The following is a 22,007-nucleotide window of genomic DNA, read 5'->3' on the forward strand; positions in this document are numbered from 1 at the left end:
ATATCTAGATTGTATATGCCACAAATCATGATAGACATTGCAAATAGAGAAATTACTAGTTATAGATCCAAACTATAAGTGCATTATAAATGATAGAAGAAAATAGCTAAATAATAAATTTTTTCTTGTGATATAATAATATTGTAATCTGGAAATCTTCCCCAGTGATTCTTTAAGGCAAGCCTTTTGGTTTGTCAAGGAATCAAAGCCAAAGACTATTATTCTAATATCATGAGTGCCCTCTTTCTTTTTCTTCTGAAATAGATTCACAAGAAGTTGTCTAAATGGAAAGGAAGAAAAATCTAAAAGAGAAAAGAGAACCAAAAAAGTAGAAGAGAACATTATGTATCTAATTTGAGATCTTTCTAGTATAACATGGAAAATATGTTTGTGAAATTTGTGTTAGTTGTGCATCCAATCACAATAATTTAGCAAAGCTTTGAATTTTTATAAAAGCTAGAAATTTTGTAGAGCACACAAAGGAAGTCAGGACTCCTTACCTTTATAGATGTTTCACTTATGCATCCATCTGATTTGTCTCTAAGAGATTGTGGGCTTAAAATTGAACTTGTGCCACATGAATTGTATCCATTGTTGTTGTAAGAAGATGGAAAAGCCTGAGGCCCTTCAACAGACTATCTAACTGGTGTTCCTGCTAAGCTTCCTTCCATATTATCATAAGAAAAGGAAGTCATACCATTGTTTCTACTAGTAGGATCAAGGTGCTCCATCATATGGGCAACACCTGGAATACCAGCACTAACTTGTCATTGAACTTCTCTGCCAAATTTAGTTACTTCATTCTTAAGTACAAACAAATTCTCCTTAAAACCTATTGTACTCCTTGATATTGATTCCTTGTACCTATAAAAGTGTTAAAAAAACATCACCCTTGGTACTATGGAGAAAAAGACAACACCTCACACACTTCGCTTTGCACTAGATAGTCTAACAATATCGCAAACCTTGAAGAAACATATTAAATCAAGATTTGAATGACTCAAAGGACTGAAAGTCAGAAGGCTTTGATCTCTGTTGATTTTCAAGGGACTGTTGTAGGGATTTTCCGGGGACTATTTCCCTGCTTTGTTCTTGAATGAATATTGGTGCAAAATTCCGCATAGTAAGAAAACGAAATATATGGTCTTTTATAAAACCTACTGAGTTACATGTGACTGAAGTTTTGAACCAAGGTCCCTGTGGAGGACTTAAATTCAAATTGCATATATGTATCGAAATTTTCTACGTAAGATGCTAGAAAAGTTATTATCCAAGAAAACCAAAGCGTTACAGGAGAAAAGAGATTGATTACTGCAATGCAAAGGCTTGCAGTTTGAAATTTAATCCCAATATCATCACAAAGCTTACACACTTTGGTGCAAAGGGTTCACTCCTATTTTCTAAAGCTCGCATTGAAATACCATTGTTATTAATTGTTCTTGAATTCATGTCATTGTGGAGATGGAAAAGGTCCCTGCTGTAGCTATTCTTCTCTTGTAGCATTCATGAGAGTTGTCGTGGTATCAAGATAAGTAACTGTTGGAATATTTTCATCTTGAGCTTCAATATTGTTGGGTGATATCGGAGATGCATTGGGATGATTTGAAAACACCATAAATTGTGGATTACCTTGATCATATGAAATGTGCCTTAAATTTTCTCTTCTGCTAAAATGGTGTGTTCTACCCATTGCAACAACTGCCAAATGTTGCATAATTCGTTCCACAAAATCAATCATCAATATATGCTAAAACCTGAAAATTCACATTGCAACGATTAGCCCTTACAGAAAATCCCACGTTATCATAACAACATGGAATAGTTTTCATTTTCGTCTGATGTATCTCTCGTAGCCTGAGATAAGGGAAAGGAATAAAAACATGATGGAATTCAAACATACTTTACTGGGGTTTGGGATTTTTTAAAATCTCATCTAAAAATTTTATCAGAGTTTTATATTCATCATATTTGAAAATTCCAAATGACTATATTTTTTATTCATCATATTTGAAAATTCCAAATGACTAGATTTTCTATTTGTTATGTTCAGCATTGTTTTGGTAGATAGCAAACGTATTATTAGATATCATTTTTTGGATTCAAAAGTGATTATGTGTGACCATTTCCATCAGAGGTGGTCTGATTTTTGAATAGTCCACTTAGCACTCATTGAATGAAGAAAATCATTCATGTATAACCATTTCCATGACAGGTAATAGTAACTCACTAATTTCTCATGATTTATGAATATTCCACTTAGCATTCATTATTCCTCTTAGCACTCATTACATCTGGTGGTATGCTCAAAGGTGTGAAGAAGTGGGATTGAAACTAGTGAAATGAATCACATAGTGTCAATCATCACTTCCCAAGTAACAAGGAAAGAAGTGAGATTGAAACTAGTGAAATGAATCACATAGTGTCAATCATCACTTCCCAAGTAACAAGGAAAGAAGTGAGATTGAAACTAATGAAATGAATCACATAGTGTCAATCATCACTTCATAGGTAACAAGGACTTTCCAGGAGGTCACTCATCCCAGATAGCCTCTGGCTCAAGCTCAACCTGGCTTAACTATGGAGTTTTCCCCACATTCAAGCCCACTTAGTTTGCTATTGTGCCTCATGAACCATTCAAATTCCCTTCACTCTTTTGAATTTAAGTATTAAGGGGTTTCTAGAGTAAATTATATTAGATATCATTTTTTGAAATTCAACTTATTGTTACTTTTTGCAAACTACTAAATGAAGCAGACTGATACATTATACACAATTGTTTTGATTTGTTTGATAATTTTGAGCAATGTCTATGTCCTTAATTAACACACTTCAAAACTGATATGAAGTTCTAGTTGTTGAGATAAGGATATTGATTGTTAAATAATGAGAAATAGAAAAATAAGTTGCTTATTTCTGCTACAGGCTTAAAACATCAGGCTTAAAACATCCGCTTTCTATAGGGTGGATGCACTCATGTCTCTTTTCCCTTTGTTGGTTATGATTAAATACGAACTTCTTTCTAATCTTGGATATGAGCTTTGGTAATAATTTCTTCTGATTCCTCCCTTATCCAATATTGGTCTCCATGTTTGGCTTTGATCCCTCATCGTTCCCACTTGATGTTAGAGCAATATTATAATTATTAGTGTTATTTTGAATAAATTTCGGCATTTTGTAATTGATTGGCAAACAAATTGTATGAAAAATAACGAAAATAAATAAAATACACCAGAAATTATATATAATTTTCTATTATAGTAACAAACCATCAATAGATTTACTTCGACAAAGAGGATGAAAATTTTTCTATACACTGTATCCCAAGTTTATTGGATGAGTTTATTATTTATATTTTCTTAAATATTATTTTTATACCTAAGAAAAGAAAACATATCTTTATAAATTTATTCATATGATAAACAAAAAAAATGCAGTGAGTACAATACATAGTAGACCAGTAATGTACAGGGTAGCTACATAACAATAGTACTATAATAAGTCAACAATGACACTTTAACCTCTATTCAACCTCAACAAACAAACAAAAAAAAATATGAAAACTTGTACAAAAATCTAAAAATATTTCCAGAGTATAATTGTTCATACAAAAATATATGAAAACTATATGAAAACTTGTCCAAAAATCTAAAAATATTTCCAGAATATAACTGTTCATACAGTTCCCACAGTCCACCTTATTTCAGTCATCCACAATTATCACAAAAAGTTGTTTATAGGATATCTCAAAAACATTACCTAAATTTCAGATAGGTTTCAAAGGATGAGTAGATAATCAGGTTACAAAAGTATTATCTAAACGCACTTCATACTGAGTGAACATAATAAAAGTAAAATATGGGATGACATGATTGATTTGTTTTTCTAATGCGTGTAGTGTGATGTCATGGACCACCTGCTCTCCATTCATAGATTTGATGACAAAGGATGAACCCCCAAAACTGTTGATTGTGTATTGCTTCAATATTCGTAGTTTAATAATGCCTGGACTGTTAACAGCTCAGCCTGATTATTAAGTTTGTTGTATAGTTATGTGAAAGGCGGTGGCTATTATTTTCACGGCAAATTTTCCCGCACAGAGGAAATTTTTAAATTTTTAACTGGACATTTATGTATGTCAAGAACAAGTCCAAACTACTAAACTCTATTAGCTAGGACTCCTCATTTTTTTTCTTATGAAAAATTTGAAAAAATGGATCATATTAATCAAACATGTAAATAAAAAAGCTCTCTTCTAATTTACTTTTGATTTGTGACACTTAATTTGCAGTGTCACAGAGCTAGTCTAATTTCTCATCTTTGATTTTATTCTCTTTATCGTAAAAAAAAAAGAGATGTCCTTAAAATTCCCCAAATAACAAAGGCTTAGCAAGGCACTTTATCCACCTTCTTGATTTAAACATGTTTACATTCTAATCTAACAAAGTTAGGGCTTAATGACTTAAACTCTTCACTCTGAATCACCCATAAACTCCACAATTTCAGAGTAATCGAAAAAAATAACAGTGGACCAATTTTGTATTTAGAACTCCAGGCACTTCATGTAATCAATTCAACTTGAAGCATAACACGTTCCTCTGAACATACTTACCAAATTTGCCTCAGTGAAAAGCTCAGTGAAGCAATAAGAGTAAGAGCTTGACTCAGGTTGGGTAGTGAAAGATTATAAAAATATACCATTTTAATTAAAAATATTTGTTATATATGAAAAAATATCAATAATGTCTAAAATTAATATGTATAGTATGAGGCACCATTTAAAAATGGCTAGAATTTCATGTTTCTATACTTTGATCTTCTTAATCTAAGTTCTTTAGTGGAAAATAAAAACCTCCTCGAACACTGAGTTAAGTGTTAGATCTACATCTTCCAACTCAATTTCCCAATGATTTGTATTGCCTAGTGCAAGAATGTTGAAGTTTCTATTTTAGGAATTCTACAACACACATTCATGATTGTAGCTTATATAAAGAAACATGGTTGGTTTAGGCACATTACAAGTATGAATTTCCAACACTGATAAACAAATCGATAACACATACAGTTAAGACAATACTCCTTTTTTGGTGCACTTCAAAATTCACTCAAACATAATCATGCCAATAAAATATAAGCCCATGGCTACAAGTATTTCCTCCCTTTTAGCATAAAATTAAATTGTTCAAGGTTACTATAGGATTGTGAGAGAAAACCTTTTACAAACTTCTCTTAGTTCACCCTTTTTGTTAATGGTTATACAACAAAATTTAAAAATTATGAATAGTTCACCCTTTTTGTTAATGGTTATACAACAAAATTTAAAAATCATGAATCTAGAAAATTTAAATAACCAGGAGCACAATTGGATATTATTGCTAATGCAGTGATAATTGTCTTAACACATACATGCAACATATTTGAGTGCTAAGGATATTATTGCTAATGCAGTGATAATTGTCTTAACTTAACACATAAAAGCAACATATTTGAGTGCTAATGTTGAACAAATAGGAGAACATAAATTCTGAAAATTGGGTTTAAATTGCTTCCCTTTGTGTGAGCATTAGCATTAGCATTGGCATTAGAGCTCACAAGTAGGGACATCATTTATAAATAGTTTCTTCTTATATTTGCATTGGTAGTGATTGAACATTATAGCTCTGAAATAGTTAATTTGCACTTAAACACTTGTCTATTATTAGCATTATGAGCTAGTTGTGTGTAGGATATACTAAGAATAGAGGCCCTATAGCTATTCCGAGAAAATAGATCTTTGCACAAGACAAAGAAACAAAGATCAACAATTAATTCCTGAAAGTAACCATGTTGGTGAAGTAAGTTGGATACAAGCCCCTCATTTATAGATAATCCTCTTAAATAATTCAACAAAAGAAAATAATGGTGACTTGCATTTTGAAGGTCCTCAATTTCCTCCATGCTCTTATACAGTGGCAACATAGGATACCTCATTGAGTAGAAATGGTGCGGAAATCTTTCTCACCCCACAAGGAAATGACCTAAAAATACACTACTTTACACATCATATCCAACCATGTTTTGGGAATCATAAGCTTTGTAGCCGTCTTCCTCTTTACTAATGACTTGTATCTTGCACTAAAATTTCCTCCTTGTCTACAAGTTCTTTGAGAATAGTTCCAAGCATTCAAGGATGGAGCATATAACACATCCCAAGGAGGAGCGTGTTATTAGTTTGAGGATGAGACCAGATGCTGGTTCAAGGTGTATTTGACAAAACAAATACCCTGAGTGTTGGCTTCATACTCAAAGGTCATGAGAGTGTCAAGGAGTTTGACCCTCTAATGTAAAAAAAGGTATGACCAAAATAAATGGTAACTTAACTAAACATGGCCACTCACAATAACCTGAATCCAAAATGGCATACCAATTTATAAGCAAACAATTGTTTCAACTCCAACCTACTTATGACTTATGTATAAATGTGGCATGTCATTTTACATTTCATTTTCTTCTATTTCAAACTGAGTGTATTTGTGCCAAGGCATCCTAGGGTAAAATTGTTTGTCTCTTAATTAATGGAAAAAATAAAATAAAATTGTAGACCATTGTAGGATTTGAAAGAATGATTCAAAGGTTTAAAGCCCAAAAAACATAAAAACAACTAGGGAAAGATGTACTTGAAACAACACATCAATTTGACCACCCTCTAAAAGACATATTGTGAGGTATAATGTAATACCTTCATAGAATAGTTTGTGGCTTTACAATGATGTACATTTAATAGAGTAGTCTACAGTCATACAATGCCATGCATTTTATAGAACACTATGCTATCCAATATAGATACATGAAGTGTGAATAGTAAATGTTGGATGTCACTCATTAGTAACATAGGAATTTCAAACTAGTCAATTGTTGACATGACTCATCGCTTTAAGGTGATCCCAAGCATCATTTCATGTTTAATAAGCACAACATTGATACCATACTACTTTACATAAAAGGCCATTGTTATTGAAGATATGGGTAATGTTAGTTTTTGTAACATCAGATGTATTCTAGCCATGAAATTTGGTGGAGAGGCTACATTACACGAAATCTCCAAAACCCATAAATTGTTTATGGAAATTCTGCCTAGAAATGACTTAATTAGATTATTAACTAGTTTTTAAATATTTACTAAGTCTAAACTTAGGGAATATGGTTAATTAATGAGTGTTAATTAAGTCAAGGAGAGAATGATCTAGAAACTCACACGGATCGATCTAAAGATGATCCTCGCTATTGATTACATTTTAAACTTGGTTGTAGATGCTCTAATAGAGGATTATAAGAGGAGATCGATGTGGTGATGGAGAATAAACTTGAGTAGTCCAATTTCTTCGTAGATCAATTTCTTGAGTAGAAGTAGTTAGTTGTCGGAGAGAGCTAGACATCGAAGCAGTGAATGAGGGGCAGGGATAGTGATCCGAAGGAAGTTTTCCAAATCCAAAGAGGTGGCAACAAGAGCATCCAGTTATCCTAGTGAGGCAGCACAAAGAAATTCGCAGTAGCTTCAGAGAGGGAAAGTTGATTTACTAGAGAAAAAATTATTCTCAATTCTAGAGGTTGGGAAAAGGTTCCAAAAGGTCAGAGATATGATTTCCTCAACAAGTGAATGTGGAATGACTTCATAGAGACTGGTTAGAGGCCTAACTTCAATCAGACTGCACGAAGTAGGGTAGAGATTGACGGAAAGGGTCAAGGGGTTTCTGAAGGCAAGTTGTGCTAGAATTGATGTTGGAGGAATGGTAAATTCCCTTCAATAGTTTTTCATAGAATTTCTTATTGTGGATACTCAATTTCAGGAATCCAAATTGTACTCAGATTTTCACTGCTACATAATAATAAAAACCTCACTGTTTCATGGGTTTTACCAAGTTGGATTTTTCTAGGTACATTTGTCCAAAAATAATTTATGTGTGTGTGATAGCGTTTCTCAGTTTCCAACACATTATTTTTCTGTATTATTTTATTTGTAAAGGTTGTAGTGTGTTTATTTCAATATTTGTTGTAGCAGGTAAATTGTTAAATTAATTAAAAATTAGGAGAAATAATACCAATTACTGCAATAGGGTTCCATATTAGAAATTTCACATGGTATGAGAGTGTGATTGATTAGCTGGGAAGCTCATAAGAGAAAGAGGGAATTTCATTGTTCAGTAGGAGCAGTAGGCTGAAATTCCTAGAGGCAGTGCAATCCATTTCCAAGTAGGCTGAGTTGCTTGAGGAAGCTTGATTTTTTAATGCACAGTAGGAGGAAAAAAATTCAACTTTCACGATTGCATGATTCCATTAGGCAAAGCTAGTAGCAGCAACTTAGACTTTTGTTGAGCATAATTTTGGTTGGACGCAGAGGGTTTTGAAGGAGCAGAACTAATGTCGGGTGGAAGAGAAAAGCACAAATAGTAGAGAGAAAAAATTTCTTAGGGAACTTCGAGTCTCAAAGTTCGAATTTTCCTTGTATATTGGCAGTAGTTGTGAGCATATATTCTCACTCCAAAAGGGAGTGTGGGTAGCAGAGCAACATCCAATCAAAAAGGAAAGGGGAATTTCAACAGTTTTTGAGATGGCCACTACAGGGCTTAAAGATCGAGATAGGTTGGATGGATCATCCAACTATGTCATTTGGAAGGCCATGATGCCTTTCCTTCTAAATGAATATGGCATGAAATCCTACATTGATAATGTAGTGGCAGTTCCTCACGATGCAAATCATATCAAGGAATATAGGAACGAGATGGCGTGGGCAAAGCATTTGATCCTGGATGGAATCCAAGACCATGTAGTCTCACATATAGCAACAAATGGAATGGCCAAAAGATGTGGGATGCTCTCTCCATTCTATATCAAGGTACTTTCGAGCAACATAAGATGTTCCTAGAGGAGAAGATGAGATGCACCAGGATGCAGAAGGGGGAAGGCATAGATCCCTTCCTCTCAAGGATTCAGGAGGTCTGAGACCAACTTTCAAATCTTGGGGCAACACCTCAACCTTCTGAGCTAGTATGGTTGGTACTTAACAATGTCTTAGAGGATTAGGAGGTATTCATCTAAAGCATATTGGGAAGAGATAGGCTACCGGAACGGGACAGGATGTGGGATGATTTGCAACAGGAGGATTTGAGACGAGCTTTGTTAAAGACTCCCATCAGCGGCAGCAACAGTGTCAGACCAAAGGTGGTGAAGTAGGAGGATAATGTGGCACTTGCATCAAAGGGTCCTAGTCAAAGTTAGGGGTAGTAGAGGAAGAATAAGAAGAAAATGTTAAAGGCCAAATGCTTCAGATGTGGTGATCATGGTCACTACATTACCCAATATCATCTAAGGAATAAGGACAAGAGCATAAGCAGGACCAACAGGCAGATTTAGCAGAGATCGATAGGCTTTCCTCTGGGCTGGAGGAAGACTTCGCCATGTTTGACGATATACCATGAGGAGTGAGGTGGGTACTTGGTGTTGTAGCCCCAAAGTGTTACAGTTGTGCAGGATCCTTGACGAATCCACCTCATGGATCATTACTGTGCTACAGGGGCCCACAATATTCAATAGCAGGATGGATTAGTGACAGTTGATGCATTCAGATGCCCGAGTGACAATTGTAAAGACTAGTAATGGTCAAATGCTGGGGAGGGCAGTGCATAGTTGGAAGTAGTGCAATTGGTACAGTGTAGAGTTAGGAGCAACAGAGATTCTTCAGTGACAGTGTAGATGCTGGTAGCAGTCAGAGACTAGGGAGATAGATGCATCATATTAATCACAATTGATTGAGTATTTTGGATGATTTTCAATTGCAAATGTTGCAGTTGCAGCAACAACAATTGAGAGGGTGTTCTAGTGAAGATGCATTGTTGGTAGAAATATGTAGCAACACAAAAGCAACATCATATTTGTGCAGTAGTTGGTGGGTAGTAGTAACTAGACATCATCAATGTGACATGAGATGATACAAAGTCAGAGTGTTGTGTCAAGGTGTCCAACACTAGAACACATTCCTTGCTAAGAGGGAATGTTATTTTTGTATCATCCAATGTGTTCTAGCCACAAAATTAGGTGGAGAGGTTACAATACATGATATCTCCAAAACCTAGAAATCATTTATGGAAATTCTGCCTAGAAATGACCACGGGGGCTTCCCTCGGGGAGCAATACCATACCACGTGGGTTCATATTAGGGGATATTTATTGAGGAAAAAATGACATAATATATTGGGGGATATATATGGGGTAGAGGGTTTTTATATTGGTAAGTACAAAAAATGGAGCCCAGAGTTAATGAAAAAATATAAAGGGGTATAAAAAATGTTAATGAAAAATGGATACCTACAATATCTAGTGAAAGTAGGGATTTTTAAATTGGGAAGGTATATTGGGTTCGTATTGGTAGGGGGTTAAATAATGTGACTTTTAGAGGTATTTTCCAATATGTATTCAAATTAAGGGTTTTTTTTAATATGCTATGAACGCACGTGATATGTCAGAGGTTCATTGAGTGAAGCCCCCGTGGAAATGACTTAATTAGATTATTAACCAGTTTTTAAATATTTCCTAAGTCTAAACATAGGGAATATGGTTAATTAATTAGTATTAATTAAGTCAAGGTGATAATCATCTAGAAAACACACACATTGATCTAGAGATGATCTTAGCCATCGATCATTTTTTAATCTTGGCCATTGGTGCTCCAACCAAGGATTATAAGAGGAGTCGATCTCGTGATGGGTAATACACTTGGTTAGTTTGATTTCTTGATATATCAATTTACTCAGTAGCAACAATCAATTGTCGTAGAGAGCCAGAGATCGAAGCATTGAGTGAGGGGCAACCACAATGATCTAGAGGAAGTTTTCCAGATCTAAAGAGGCAAAAAAAAGAGGGTTTAGCTATCCCAGTGAGACAACATAGTGGATTCAAAGAGGGAAGTTTGATTTCCTGGAGAGAAAATAATTCTCAGTTCTAGAGGCCACGAAGAAGTTCGAGAAGGCCAGAGAGATGATTTTATCAGCAGCTGAAGGAAAAATGACTTCATCAAAGAGTGGTTGGAGACTTGATGTCAAGAAAACTACGCAAAGAAGCACATAGGTTGATGAAGACAGTGAGAGGGACGAGCTTCTAAAGGCATGTTTTGTTGAAATCGTTGGGGGAGGAAGGGTAAATTCCCTTCAATAATTTTTCCCAAAATTTCTTATTGTGGATTTCTAGTTTCAAGCATCCATATAGTACTCAGATTTTCACTACTGCATAATAATAAAAACCCTCACCACTATACCAATTTTCCCAAGTTAGGTTTTTCTGTCCACATTTATCCAAAAATAATTGTCTCATATTTTATGTGTGTGTGTTAGCATTTCTCAGTTTCCAGCACATCATTTTTCTGCAGTATATTATTTGTGAATGTTGCAGTGTGTTTATTTCGATATTTGTCATAGCAAATAAATTGTTAAATTAATTAACAACTAGGAGAAATAATACTAGTTGTCGCAATACAATTCCATATTGGAATTTTAATAGGTAAGTTGAAATATAAAAAAATAAAAATTAATCTCAAACACTAAACTTCTTACTTATCCACCTTATAGGATGGTTTGTGGAACAAAATATGCTAGCAAAGCCCCAAGCCCAATTACAATGCTTAAGAAAATGGCATTGTGTTTAGTCAATTGAACATACCCATCAAAATGTGGCAATGCTATCGTTAGTTCATTAATGAGGTCGATGCTTTGATAAGTTGTACATTAAGGTTTCAGTGTTACTATGGCATATCCCACCCAATTAGCATGATCTCTTGAGGAACGAGGCCCAATGCAAGTTGTAGGAAATTTTGGTGAGATAGCTCAGCATCAGACCTAGCAACTCAACAAAAGGAATTTGTCATTATATGTTTATGTGTGACTATTAAAACAATCCTTGAACAATTGAATTCACTCTATTTCTTAGAATGAGAAAGAGAAAATTTCAATAATTCAAAACCAAAACCTGTTGGAAATAATACTGAGAGGGGGGGTGAATTAGTATTATCTAGTTCTTTTAATAAATCTTCCTTATTTATACTTTGAATTATTTTTGCATGTTAGTACTATAAAATAATGAGCATGAACAAGAAAAATAGATAGTCACATCAAAGAACACCAAATATAAGGTGGAAACCCAATGTGGGTGAAAACCACCTGCTGCAATATGTCTCTATCTTCTTTCAAATTAGAAAATCCTTTTACAATGGTTTTGTACTGGTGCAGTCCTTTACCAGTACGCAGGCTGCAACCTGCAGAGAGCTACAACTCTCTCTCATTTTCCAGTCTCTCCTGGAAGGGAGCCACAACCCCCTACTTCTTTCAAGGACCACTTTTCATAAATTTTCAAAGTCGATCCAAGAATATCAAATGATCATCAAGTACAAGTAAATCACCCAGTCAACTGCAGTAACCAGATCAATAGTAACAGTAAACTAAACCCAGAACACCTTATCAACAGAGGAAAGTCAGTCAAATAAATGCCTTAAAACAGATATGCAGTTTTTCTTTCTCTGGCCTGCGTGGCTCCGCACTTCACCTTTTGCTCCCCTGCATATACCCGCAGAGAGCCTTCTGCTGCACCACATACCCACGCACTGTTTCTTCAATCACGTCGTGTACTGTTACTGTAGGCACGCACCCACAGATGTTATCGCACCGCGTACTACTACTGTAGCCACGCACCCACAGATGCTATCGCGTTGCGTACCTACGCACCTGCGGCTACTGAAGCGCCACGTACTTTCACTGTGCCTACGCACCTGAACCTCTGACGCGCTGCGTACCACGCACTGCGCCTTCTTCTGCTCTGCGTACCCACGCACTTCTCCTTCTTCTGCTTTGCGTACCCACGCACTTGCACCGTTAATCACCTGCGTACCTCTGATTAGGGCCGAATTGGCAGTCCATCAGTGTGCCACAGATAGTCAGATGCCCAGATCTGATCATGTGCCCGAGAGATCACACTTCACAGATTTACTTTCAAGCTCGATAACCCAATATTTCAGATCTTAAGATATTCAATTTGCAAAAGATGTTATGGCCAAGTGATCTCCTTCCCTATTTATAGTCAAATTAGCTCCTATACCACGGGCCAAAACCATAGAAACAAGAATGGCGAGCTTAATACCACGGGCCAAACATAAGAAACCCCATGTGAGCACGCTTCTCTGCCTTGAAGTGAGTGAACTGGGGTTACGCACCTCATGAACGGGTCACCTGCGGGTATGAACGCACTTCCTGGCCGGCGTACCTACGGGTATACACCTTTTGAACTATTCTCCTGCATACTTCTTAATTTCCAACATTTTGAGAGCGTGATCAGAGCATTGCCACCTGTATGAGTTGCCATCAAGTACAACACATGAATCATAGAGGCCACACCAGAAACATAATGCCAACAATCTCCCCCTTTGGACTTGATGGCAACCTAAAAATCTTAAACGTCATTCTCCCCCTTTGACATCAAGGGCAAAGGGTTATGCTCCCCCTAAGGACATGCTCCCCCTGAATATAAACCAGATCTGCAAAGAAGAACCATAATCCACTAAACACCATAAATGACCATGAAAGAGATAGAGACATATTGCCGCAATATTCAGACCAACATCTATGATGTACTTCCTCCATAATTCCAACAATGCATTATATGCTCCCCCTGAACCTGTGCCATTCGATCTTCGACCAATCCGCAATCCAGCAAGTGTACGCATATACCCCAGATGAACCTTGCGTACAACCGTCAATCAAAAAAGAGATTCAACAACATGATGATGCATCAACAACCCCCAACTTTTGCCTGAGGTATTCAAAGGTCTCCCTGGGCAATGGTTTGGTGAGTATATCAGCAACTTGTTCCTTAGAAGGAACATACTCCAACTTGACCTTTTGTTCAAGTACTTGTTCCCAAAGAAAATGATACTTGATCGGTATGTGCTTGGTCTTTGAATGCATGACTGGGTTCTTTGAAATGCTGATTGCACTAGTATTATCACATAAGATGGAGATGGGTGGTATACAAGTGATTTGAAAATCCTGCAAGGTCTGCATCATCCAAAGGAGTTGAGTGCAGCAAGATGCAGCAGCAACATATTCTGCTTCAGCTGTAGACAAGGCAATCGAACTCTATTTCTTGTTGAACCAAGATACTAATCTGGAACCCATAAAGAATGCACCACCACTTGTGCTCTTCCTGTCATCCACGCTTCCGGCCCAATCTGCATCTGTATAAGCATGAAGTGTGAGATCTGTATCTCTAGGATACCATAAGCCATAGTTTTGAGTTCCTTGAAGATATTTGAAGATTCTCTTTACTACCTGAAGATGAGTTTCCTTTGGATTTGCCTGAAATCTTCCAACTATTCCTACTGCATGCATTATGTCTGGTCGGGTACCTGTCAAATAAAGTAAACTTCCAATCATAGATCTGTAGGTTGGTTGATGCACTACTGCTGATTCATCATTTGCACTGAGGCTACATCCTGTGACCATGGGTGTACATACTGGTTTTGCATCTTCCATGCCATATTTCTTCAAAATCTGCTTAAGATACTTGGTTTGAGACAAAAAGATCCCTTCTTCTTTTTGTTGGATTTGCAAACCAAGAAAATATGTCAGTTCTCCCAGCAAGAACATTTCGAATTCTTTCTACATTACCAAGGCAAAGCTTTGACTCATAGCTTCTTCATTGCTCCCAAAGATAATGTCATCTACATACACAACAAGTATTAGCAATTTGTCGTTTTCAACTTTTATATAAAGATTGCTATCTGTTGATCCTTTTGAAAAACCTTGTTGATGAAGATATTTGTCCAAGCGATAGTACCAAGCCCTTGGAGCTTGTTTGAGACCATAGAGAGCCTTTTTCAATCTGCATACAAGAGTTGGATCATTTCCAAAAATGAAACCATCTGGCTGCTCAATGTATACTTCTTCTTCCACGTCTCCATTCAGAAAGGCTGATTTCACATCCATTTGAAATACTTTGAAGTTTTGAAAGCTTGAGAGAGCAAGGAACATTTGAATGGCCTCAAGTCTTAAAATAGGAGAAAAGGTTTCTTCAAAATCTATTCCTTCTTGCTACGCATACCCTTTACAAACAAGTCTGGCCTTGTTTCTAATTACTTCTCCATTTTCATTCAATTTATTTTTGAAGACCCATTTTGTCCCTATAACATTCTTATCCTTTGGTCTAGGAACCAGCTCCCAAGTGTTGTTCTTTTCGATCTGCTCAAGTTCTTCATCCATTGCTTTGACCCAACATTCATCTTTGCATGCCTCTTTCACATTTTGAGGTTTAGTGGAAGAGAGTAATGCCAAATAGCTTGAAGCTTCTGCAACTGTTCTTCTTGTTTGTACACCTGCTTCTTTCTGCCCCAAAATCTGAGATTCTGGATGATTCTTCTGAACATATCTGGATGGAGTCTTCTCTTCTATCCTTATCTGCTCCTCTGGTTCTTCTTGAGGTTCTTCTTCTTCATCATTATGTCTTTGAGGGTAGTCTTCATCTTCTTGGATATCTTCATGATTTACTTGCCTAGGAATGTATCCCTTCTCATCAACCACTACATCAATGTTGTCAACAATTCTTCCAAGTCTTTTATTGTAGCACTTGTATGCTTTGCTGTGTGGAGAATAACCAAGAAGAATGCCTTCATCTGCTCTAGGTTCAAGTTTGCCAAGTTGCTCATCAGTATTCTTAATATAACATTTGCTCCCAAAGATTTTGAAGTGCTTTACTGAAGGAGTCTCACCATACCAGAGCTCATGAGGAGTTTGAGTGCTATTCACCCGGACATTTGTTTTGTTGAGAATAACAACCGCAACATATGCAGCTTCACCCCAGAAAGTTGCGGGTGTTCCAGACTCATCAAGCATAGCACGAGCCATTTGTTGGACTGTTCTGTTCATTCTTTCCACTACTCCATTTTGCTGAGGAGTTCTAGCTGTAGAGAATTCTCTTCTTATCCCATGTTCTTCACAGAAATCGAAAAATTCATTTGAGGTAAAATCCCCACCTCTGTCGGATCTGAGGCACTTAATTTTGTATCCTGATTCATTTTCAACCAAGGCTTTAAAGGATTTGAATTTTTCGAATGCTTCATCTTTGTGCTTCATAAGTCCTAACCAGCAAACCTGGAGAAATCGTCAATGAATAATATCAAGTATTCTTCTCCTCGAGGTGTCCTCTTCCTGAATGGTCCACATACATCTGTATGTACAAGCTCAAGAGGCATGCTAGCTGATCCTTCCTTCTCTGGAAAGTTAGTTCTGGTTTGCTTTCCAAACTGACATGATTTGCATATGGTGTTGTCTGGAATTTTGATATCTGGAAGACCGCGAACTGCCTGATATTTGCATGCTTTCCTTATTTGTGAAAAGCTTAGATTCCCCAACCTCCGGTGCCATAACCAATGTTCATCATCCTTGCTTAGATAACATTGTTGTTGTCCTTCTTCAAATATGTATAGATTATTTGGAGTTCTTTTACCTTTGATCACCGTTTTACCTGTATCAAGATCACGAACAAGACATCCATTTGATCTAAATATCACCTCGGTTCCTTGATCACACATCTGGCTGACACTTAGAAGATTATGCTTCAATCCATCAACATACAAAACATTTCCAGCTTTGACCTTTTCTTTTAACTGACCAGTGCCTTTTCCTTTTATAGCTGCAGGAGTATCATTTCCAAAAGAAACTTTCTTTCCCTTTTCTAAAGCAGAATATGATTCAAGTTTTTCTTTATCACCTGTCATATGCTTCGAACATCCACTGTCAATGTACCATAGATTTTCCTGTCCCTCTGCATAAAATGCTATCCCACATCTTTATGTTTTTGGTTCCTTTATTCTCCATGTTTTGGTGCTTGAGGCTTGTTCCTTTGTCTGCTGAAAATTGCTCCTGCATTCAGAATCTTCATGACCAAAGTTATTGCAAATAGAACATTCAACTTCATTTTCAAGAACCGAAAAGTTGTTATAGGTCCTTTTTGTAATCCCAGTCATACTTCTTTGTTTTTGAGCTTCTCTAGTCATGATCGTTTTATATGCAACACATTGAGCTGCTTTGTGACCAAAGTTATGGCAAGAGAAGCATTGTCCATTGAAGAAACTTCTGTGGTTATCAAATCTTCCGGCCAAACGATTGTAATTTCTATTGTCATTCATTCTTGAAGCAAATTGAGAGGATTTTACCTGTGGCTGGTTGTAGCTTTTGTTCATCCTTAAGACGGATTGCCCTTGGTTTACCTGATAGTCTTTGTTTGTAATTGGTCCCTGCTTTACCTGGTGATCTCCATTGTGCTTTTGCTCATTCCTTCTTGCTGCATCAAGATAACTCTTTGAGGTGGATGCTTGAGAAGTTTCTCCATTATACCCCAAACCTGTCTTGTTTAGTGGAGAACGCTGTACATTGATGATCTCATCCAGAGTTTCAGATCCTTTGACAAACTTAAGATTAATAGCCTTTGTTTTCTCAATCTCTTTTCTAAGACCAACAATTTCACCTTCTAACTTTTCAAGATATTTTTATTTTTCATCAATCTGAAATTGTAGAGTATCAATGATCATATTCTTTTCTTCTATACATGTCTTGAGTCTAGAAATTTCTTCATGAAAGCTATCCACATCTATAGCATCCATGTAATCATCATCTTCAAATTCCATTAAAAGTTTATAGTCACTACCTCGTTCATCTTCATCACTATTTGATAGACCATCACTATCTTCATGAGTGTAGTAGCTTTTCTTATTTGCATTCTGTTTCTTGTTCCATCTAGCAGGTTCCTTTCCTTTGTCAATCTTATCCTTATGAGGACATTTCGCAGCATAATGACCTATTCTTCGACAAGCAAATCATTTAAAAGGTAACTTACCTCTGAACCTTCCAGTACCCCGTTGAAGATTTCTGACAAAATTTGATTCTTCTTCTTCTTCTGGCACGTGACTTGCTTCATAGTAGTCTCCTTTGCCTGAAGCCTTGAAAGCAGCTTCTCTCCTGTCTGATGGACCTCCCTTTCTCATTTCATAAGAAGTTAGAATTCCGTGTAGCTGAGACATAGTAAGAATTCATAGATTTTCCTTTTCTTCTATTGCAGACACTTTAGATTCAAACTTGGGGGACAATGATCTTAAAACTTTTTCAACCACAATAGCCTCTTTTATTTCTTCACCCAAGTTTTTCATGCAATTAACAATCTCGTCTACCCGAAGGAAATAGTTAGCCACACTTTCATCATTATACATTCTGAGATTCTCATACTGAATCCTGAGGGTTTGAAGTTTAGCACGCTTTACCTGTTCATCTCCTTTATAGCTCAAGACAATCTTGTCCCATATTTCTTTTGTGGATTTATATTGCATAATCTTCATGAATTCTGTTTGAGATAAGCATCCCAGCAGAGTATTGACTGCTTTAGCATTTGTTTCATATTTCTTCTTTTCAGCCGTATCTGTAGGAGTAGCTGAAGGAAAAGTGTAGCCTGTATCTATGATATCCCAAACTTCTGTACCAAGAGATTGAAGATAGGCAGTAACTCTTACCTTCCAATAATTGAAGTTTGTCCCATCAAAAATTGGTGGCTTGATTGATGCTTCCCTCTCGTAGTTGCTCATGATGAATGATCTTCCTTCAAGCGATCAAGCTTCTCTGAAGGACCTGCTCTGATACCAATTGTTGGAAATAATACTGAGAGGGGGGGTGAATTAGTATTATCTAGTTCTTTTAATAAATCTTCCTTATTTATACTTTGAATTATTTTTTCATGTCAGTACTGTAAAATAATGAGCATGAACAAGAAAAACAGATATTCACATCAAAGAACACTAGATATAAGGTGGAAACCCAATGTGGGTGAAAACCACCTGCTGCAATATGTCTCTATCTTCTTTCAAATTAGAAACTCCTTTTACAATGGTTTTGTACTGGTGCAGTCCTTTACCAGTACGCAGGCTGCAACCTGCAGAGAGCTACAACTCTCTCTCGTTTTCCAGTCTCTCCTGGAAGGGAGCTACAACCCCCTACTTCTTTCAAGGACCACTTTTCATAAATTTTCAAACTGGATCCAAGAATATCAAATGATCATCAAGTACAAGTAAATCACCCAGCCAACTGCAGTAACCAGATCAATAGTAACAGTAAACTAAACCCAGAACACCTTATCAACAGAGGAAAGTCAGTCAAATAAATGCCTTAAAACAGATACGCAGTTTTTATTTATCTGGCTTGCGTGGCTCTGCACTTCACCTTTTTCTCCCCTGTGTATACCCGCAGAGAGCCTTCTGCTGCACCGCGTACCCACGCACTGTTTCTTCAATCACGCCGCGTACTGTTACTGTAGGCACGCACCCACAGATGCTATCGCGCCGCGTACTGCTAATGTAGCCACACATCCACAGATGCTATCGTGCTACGTACCTACGCACCTGCGGCTACTGAAGCGCCGCGTACTTTCACTGTGCCTACGCACCTGAACCTCTGACGCGCTGCGTACCCACGCACTGCGCCTTCTTCTGCTCTGCATACCCACGCATTTCTCCTTCTTCTGCTCTGCATACCCACGCACTTGCACCGTTAATCACCTGCGTACCTCTGATTAGGGCCGAATTGGCAGTCCACCAGTGTGCCACAGATAGTCAGATGCCCAAATCTCATCATGCGCCTGAGAGATCACGCTTCATAGATTTACTTTCAAGCTCGATAACCCAATATTTCAGATCTTAAGATATTCAATTTGCAAAAGATGTTATGGCCAAGTGATCTCCTTCCCTATTTATAGTCAAATTAGCTCCTTTACCACGGGCCAAAACCATAGAAACAAGAACGGCGGGCTTAATACCACGGGCCAAACATAAGAAACCCCACGTGAGAGCGCTTCTCTGCCTTGAAGTGAGTGGACTGGGGTTACGCACCTCATGAACAGGTCACCTGCGGGTATGAACGCACTTCCTGGCCGGTGTACTTGCGGGTACGCACCTTTTGAACTATTCTCCTGCGTACTTCTTAATTTCCAACATTTTGAGAGCGTGATCAGAGCATTGCCACCTATATGAGTTGCCATCAAGTACAACACATGAATCATAGAGGCCATACCAGAAACATAATGCCAACAAAACCAAGTTAAGGACATGTTGCAGATTCTCCTATAAAATTAGAAAAAGTTATGTTATCACAAAAAATTGATCATCTAGCCATAATTTACTACATGGATCGAAGTATGCCATGTAGGGCCAATTTTACCATAGTAAAATTGCTTTCACTCTGAGAAATTACTTAATAAACCATATTTGTTAAGTCATTTATAATTAAACCCGTGAAGAATAATTAAATAAATCATTATTTGTTTAATTATCTTCTAGGAATAATTAATTAAACCATTGTTTAATTAATATTCCTTGTCACATTTGACCCAATTATGAGAAATAAATAGATAAATCATTAATGATCTTATTTTTCTTTAGGAATAATTAATTAATCACTAATTAGCTATTATTCCTTGTCAAGTTTGAACAAATCCCTTAGGAATAATAAAATAAATCATTATTTGTTTATTATTCCTTAACCATATTTCTTGAGATGATAAATAAATCATTTATTTATTTATTATTTCTATATAAAAGTTTAAATATTTTTCCCTCCAAACCAAATATAATAAAATATTTCAAACAGTTAATTCTAGAATGGAGTCAATAATATTTTATTATTGCTCAATACTCGAGCATAACCTAATATTTTGTTATAAATAGAAGGGTTTTCCATTCATTCTTCACTTTTGATTATTTTCATTGTTGCACTCATTGTTGTAACTCTAATTATTATCATTGTCGCACACCATTTTCTTTTTCATTTGAGTTCTCATTGAGCTCAAACATTTTGTTTGTTGGGTTTTACACATTATAGAGGAGAGAGACTCTACAAAAGAAAAAGACATTTGAGTATAGCCAAGAACCCATCCCATAGAGGGGGTCTGGTAACATTATTTGTTCCCTTCACAAATGTTGTTTGATAAAATATATTCTTTATATATCTCATTTTCGTTGGATTATTGGAGTTATTTGCGCTTATTTTGCTATTCCGTTTTGTTGTTTAACTATGACTGTGGCATAGATCAGGGCTTTGGCAGGTTTTGTTTCTATCATTTTCTACAGATTTGCAATGTTTAACAAACATTCTTATTGTTAGGGTTGTTTGTCATTCACAGCCTAAAGTAGTTTTTTTCATACACATTCAAGAAGAATTCTACATAACAAATTGGTGACTCCACTATGTTTAATTCTGATCTGAAAACCTGGGTAACCTTTAGTTTTCAGCTTTGGGTTTTTCTTTCTTAGTCTCTTAATGTTGTTTACTAGAATCCTAACCCTAGATCAATCAAATTTCTAACTTCCACATGTTTTCTAGTGATTTTTGCAGGTCACAGGAACAAGCCGCGATAGAGACGACATTTTTTTCCAAGACTTGCCGACCGAGAATCAAGGAGTAGAAATCCTACTTTTCTGCCCCAAAAGTGTGATATGCAAGTCTAGAGCGCACTTCTTGGCACAAAAATGCGATCTCTGCCTAAACATGTCAGTACCTACGACTTTTAGGGTTTCTGGGATTTTTTCTAATTTGTTTCTGGGTTTTGTTAAGAGTTTTCTACTGGGTTGGTTGGCCACTGTCTTACCCCACTTAGGCCTTGATCTACTATGTTTTTCTCATCGAAGTGGAATTTAGCCCCTTTAGGGCTTCTAATACACTTCCAACTTTATAGGAGTAGTTTCGCTGAGTAACAAGTATGCGTTTTTATAGAGATTTCAACCATATTTTCCAAATTTGTACCTCATGTTTCAGATCTTCAAAGATAGGTTGTTTCCATCCAAAGTTTTTTCTTAAACCTTGTTTGTTCATTTGCCTTAAGGTCCCATTGGTTTCCCTAGGTTTCACACCCATATCCATATCTTTTTGCAGCGATTTTCCTCCCTAGTTTTTTGTTGTTGT

General features: G+C 36.6%; 1 pseudogene; it reads right to left on the minus strand.

Annotated features, from left to right (window-relative positions):
• Positions 1-266: 266 nt before the first annotated feature.
• LOC149181248 (E3 ubiquitin-protein ligase RHF2A-like) lies at positions 267-1,829 on the minus strand (annotated as a pseudogene).
• Between the last annotated feature and the right edge of the window lie 20,178 nt (positions 1,830-22,007).

Source organism: Pinus tabuliformis, chromosome 3_2 (genome assembly GCF_031772625.1).
Source record: "Pinus tabuliformis cultivar Carrire ecotype Pingquan chromosome 3_2, CPIR1, whole genome shotgun sequence".
Lineage (NCBI taxonomy): Eukaryota > Viridiplantae > Streptophyta > Pinopsida > Pinales > Pinaceae > Pinus > Pinus tabuliformis.